Source organism: Myotis davidii, unplaced genomic scaffold (assembly GCF_000327345.1).
Source record: "Myotis davidii unplaced genomic scaffold, ASM32734v1 scaffold60, whole genome shotgun sequence".
Lineage (NCBI taxonomy): Eukaryota > Metazoa > Chordata > Mammalia > Chiroptera > Vespertilionidae > Myotis > Myotis davidii.
Window position 1 is genome coordinate 1,519,631 of NW_006293007.1, and position 5,042 is coordinate 1,524,672.

Sequence of the window (5,042 nt, forward strand, 5' to 3'; positions counted from 1 at the left end):
CTCTTTCCTTGAATCTTCCCAGCATGGGCTGGCCTTGAGCAGCCAGGGTGGAGTGGTTGCTAGCACCTCACCCCAGGCGTTTCTGGGAGTGACCTCACATCTGGAGTGAGCCCAAAGGGCAGCGAGGCTGGCTGGGGCTTCCCTGCCGGGCCTGGTGGAGGGTGGGAGAGGACCAGCTGGAAGACTGTGCTCGGTGAGCCAGGCTGCATCTGGATTATTCAGCGCCTCCTGATTTCCACCCCTGGGGGCGGTGGCCCAGTGCCTTATTTGCAAGTGTTAGTCAGTGATGATAACCATTCCTTAAGCATTCACCTCTGCCTTGGGGAGATGGGCTCCAGAGGAGGGAGGCCCTGAAAACACTCCCACCCCCAAAGTCCCCTCCAGAACCTGCCCGTCTGGCACCCACATCTCCTCCAGAGGCCCCCCCGCTCCCATGGCTCCTTAGCTAGAGGGTGATTGTCCCTCCTGGCCCTTTCAGATCCTTTCTGGGAAAGGCCACACTTTCCCTGGAAAAGTTAGGGAAGGCTTTCTGAAGGAGGGAACCTTGAGTTGTGTAGCCTAGGTTGTTGGAGCATTTGCTGAACAAACCCCATGCATCATCTCAATTTATTCCTTCCAACAACTCTGTGAGGTTGGAATGCCTTTCCTCTTTTGCAGATGGGGACATAAGCACAGAGAGGTTAAGGAACTTGCCCCAGGGTACACAGGGAATGGTAGACTCAATCTCCAGTGTGCTCTGGCTCCAAAATCCTTCTCTTGATCACTTTGCCATATTGCCTGTCTTCTTGAAGCCCCATTGTGGGCTGAGTCCCAGGTTCCCTGTCCTGGAGGGTCCCATAGTCTGTGGGGTGGACAGACATGCTCAGAGATGATTAAGTCCTAGCTAAGCAGAGAGGCTGAGCCGTTTATGGCAGTTGCAATGTGAGAGCAGAAGTAGAGAGCTCACTCCACGAGCCACAGAAGTACAATTTGCTGAATGTTGCATCTGCAATATGAACCGAGGGCTGTGGGAGCATCCATGAAAATAAACACACACACACACACACACACACACACACACACACGCACACACATGAGTCACTTTTCCATGGGTTTTCTGCGGCCTTCCCCCACTGGCCAGGGAGAGCCAGGGCCCTGGGAGGATGGAGAAGTCGGTGGAGACTTTGCAGTTGGGCCCCAAGTCATGTCTTCCAGATGCAGAAGGGGGCAAGGAGGGGCCATCCTACACGAGCACTGTGTGCAGAGACTCGTTATTCCTAAAGAACAGCTGGTGGACCTAAGAAGCCTTCAGGACTCACACCCTGGCCAGTGTGGCTCAGTGGTTGAGTGTCATTCCATGTACATGCTGGGTTGCAGGCTCAATCCCCAGTAGGGGGCGTGTAGGAGGCAGCTGATAGATATTTCTCTCTCATCAATGTTTCTTTCTCTCTCTCTTGCCCTCTCCCTTCTCTCTCTAAAAATCAATAAACACACACACACATCTATACTAATAAAAGGGTAATATGCTAATTAGACCCGGTTGACCAGACATCTTCCGGTCATCCTTCCGGACAAAGCCACGGTGGAGGGGGCCAAGGCAGAGGTGGTGAGGGATGATCAGGCCAGCAGGGGAGCAGTTAGGGGCGATCAGGCAGGCAGGCAGGTGAGCAGTTAGGAGCCAGCACTCCCAGATTGTGAGAGAGATGTCCGACTTACTGGCAGTCTGACATCCCCCGAGGGGTCCCGGATTGGAGGGAGAGCACCCTGGTCCTCCATCCTAAGGGTGTTAAGGGTGGAGATTTTAGGGAAAGTCCCAGGGGAAGATCTCAATAGAATATTCATCAGCTTTCTAGGGGTGTCCTTTTAGGGTCCGGGCCTCCACTGATTGGCCTGTGCCAGGGCAGGGGGTCATTATTCAGTGCAGCTGGTCCTGAGGCCAGCAGTGGTGCTGCTTGTCTAGTTTTGCTGCTTTTTTGGGCCTGGAGCTGAAATACAGCTGAGCCTAGTATCTCTAGGGAGGAAAGGTCAGGGGTCCAAACGCAGGAGCAGCGATACGCTAGGGAGGAAAGGTCGCCCTGGGGACGAGGTCCCACCCTACACTTGCCCTTTGCGAGGCACCCAGGGCTTTCCATCCTGGTGACCTTCTGTACCTGGCCCACCGTCCTTGCTCTGCTCACGCGCATGTAACTGCCTGCCACACCCCGCCTCAAGAATCTTGGCTCTGAATCAGTGGTTCTCAACCTTCTGGCCCTTTAAATACAGTTCCTCATGTTGTGACCCAACCATAAAATTATTTTCGTTGCTACTTCATAACTGTAATGTTGCTACTGTTATGAATCGTCATGTAAATATCTGATAGGCAGGATGGGATCCTTGCTGCCTGTCAGAGGGATGATGAGCCCTGGCATGGAAGGAGGTGGCGATGGCGTCTGGAGGTGGTGTTCCCTGAGTAGGAGTGGGGCTTGTGACCTGGTGGAGTCTGGATGTCACGAGGCCCCAGCGTGGCCACTTCTTGACAGGTGCCTTTCTGGAAGCGTCAGTTCCTCCTCTGTCCAAGAGGAATCACAATGGCCATGCCTCGTGAAGATTAAGTGACATGTGTGTACAGACCCTCCTGGTCCTCCCACAGCCACTGGCTGGACTCGGGAGGCTCCGGGAGACCTTGGAGGTGGGGAGGTGACACTGCCCAGAGCCAAGCCTGGCCATCTGCCCCACTTGTCAGCAGAGTGGAGCGTGTGAAATGTGCAGTCCCTGTCTGAGCTCAGACAGGGACTGACCAGGCTCTAAGCACACGTCATCAAGTGGCCCCCAGCTCCACAGTAGCAGCAGAGGGTCCAGGGAGACAGGCGGTGGTGTGACCAAAAGCACAATGATGTAACGGGAGGGAGCAGCCCCTGGCCCGGAGCCTAAGCATGCAGCCAAGAGGGCAGCCAGTCACCCGCTTCCCCTGAGGCCTCCTGCTGGAACCCAGCCTGGCCCAGCCGATGAGGGGGACATGCGGCTGTCAGTGCCTCCCTTACCACGGGAGTAGCTGCCCCTGAGGCCTCCTGGGCCCACAGTTGAGTCAGAGCAGACCTTGGCCTGATGAGCCCATGGTCGGGGAGGGTTCGTGTCAGACTCCGACATGAGTAATTACATCTGCTCTCGTCAGGGACTCCAACCAAGGGAGGTCCTTGTAGAGCAGGGGAGCTGAGGCCTCTGCTCTGGGCAGGTGGGGTACAGGGGAGGCGCTGAGGTGCGGGGGACACTTCACTAGGCCTTGCAGGTTGGCAGTTGGCCAGCCAGTGGAGCTGGGATATACTCCACTTCTCTGCCCTCCCAGCCTGGCCACTCTGGCACGTGACCTTGGTCAGTGGCTCCCTTCTCTGAGGCTCCCCTTCCCCATCTGTGCCATGGGGACAGGAGCCAGCCTCCTGCCTGCGGCTACCTCAGGAGGAAATTCAGATTCACTGGCGTACCCAGCCTGTTCCCTTGCCCACAGTCTGCCCCAATACCCAGGAGCTGTTACTGTTAACTGCTATTTCTCCAATGGCCATGGTTATTCTTTCAGACAGAATAGGATTCTGCCTGTCAGGGAAGGGCATGCCTGCAAAGGGAACAGCGCTTGCTGAGGCTCAGAGGTGAAAGTGTCGGGAAATGGAAGGTGGGCAGGAAGCAGGAGCAGTGGGGACAGGAGCTGATGGCAGAGCTGTGGGGAAGCTGTGGGCAGAGTATAGGGATCGGCGAGGGCCTGGTACCTGTGTCTTGGCTCTCAGGCTGGGGGAGGTGGAGTGGGCTCTTAGCTCTCACAAGGTGGGCGCTACAGGCTGGACACTGGGAGAGGCCTGAGCAGGTGTGTTGCCTCCGTCTGGGTTCCCAATAGCAGAACTGGGGGCAAAACATATGGGCTATTTCCTTATTCCGTGGGAGTGACAGGGGGCAGAGAGAGAGAGCCCAGTCCAGGATGCTGCTAAACGTGGCTGATGCTTCAGCCGGTGGGACCACCTTTCCAAGGAAATGGGTGGCAGGACTGCCGGTGGCAGGGCCGGGAGGAAGGCAGGACAATTCAACCACCAGCAGCTTTCTCCCAGAGAGCAAAGGTTTGCCCCCCGAGGCATGAACTCCCCTACCTCCCAAACCATGTTCATGGGGGCACTGAATGGGGTCCACAGAGTCTCACCAATGGAGGCCCTGGGGGGAGGTGGGGGAGCCTGGGCTGTTGGCTTTTGTCCCAGGAGTTAGAGGCCAGCAGAGCTGAAAAGGAGCCAGTGTGGCCCCGAGGGTCCGACTCCTTTGTCTCAGAGAAACTGCTCTGGCAGCTGCTGGAGGGGAGGACAGCACCAGGGGCCCTTGAGTCGGGAGTGAAGCAAAGGAGAACATTATGTGGATAAAGGGCGGCGGCATCAATGGGCTTAGAAGAGAAAGTATAGGGTGTCCCAAAATTCACGCAAGAAGTAATTTTGATAGAAAACACAGGTTTATAATTAAAAATTGTAATTCTTTATTGATTCATAAAGTATACAGCATAGGGTTATGTATGGAATAGCACATCAGGTAAATGGCCTCCATGGCTTTGCTGGCACATAGGCAAAGCCGTGGTCTTCATTGGTCTTCTTTGTCCCTGCTCCTGGGCCATAATTGGTACTTGGTAATGCTTATCAAATTGAAGGGATTGAAATCAAAGGGCAACAGATATTAGAATCTGATTCAATAAACCAAGGAAAATTAGGCTTTTATTTTTTGTTGTTGTTGTTAATGCTCACGCAAAATTCAAATCTTGCGTGAATTTTGGGACACCCTTTATAAAGCACTGCCTGTACCCATGATATCTTGGCATCATCCCAGGAGTAAGTTGAAATAGCAAGATCCCCACGCTAGGTGAACTGAGGTAGGTACTCAGAGCCACGGGACACCAGAGCCAGCTCCTTGGGCTGGATGCACCTGCTTCCCCTCCAGACGTTTGGAGTGTGTAACCTGCAGAGGCTGCTGGGGCCTTTGCGTAACCCGCCCCCTTCAAAGCGAGGCAGCCGGTGTGCTCTGGTTCCCTGCAGCAAGCTTTGTACCAGGCCTGATGGCCAGGCTGC

The 5,042-nt window shown here is 55.0% G+C and overlaps 1 protein-coding gene across 1 annotated transcript in view; it reads left to right on the top strand.

Annotated features, from left to right (window-relative positions):
* The window catches only part of HHIPL1 (HHIP like 1), a 23,935-nt gene that overhangs the window by 378 nt on the left and 18,515 nt on the right, over window positions 1–5,042 (top strand). The window lies entirely within an intron of this gene.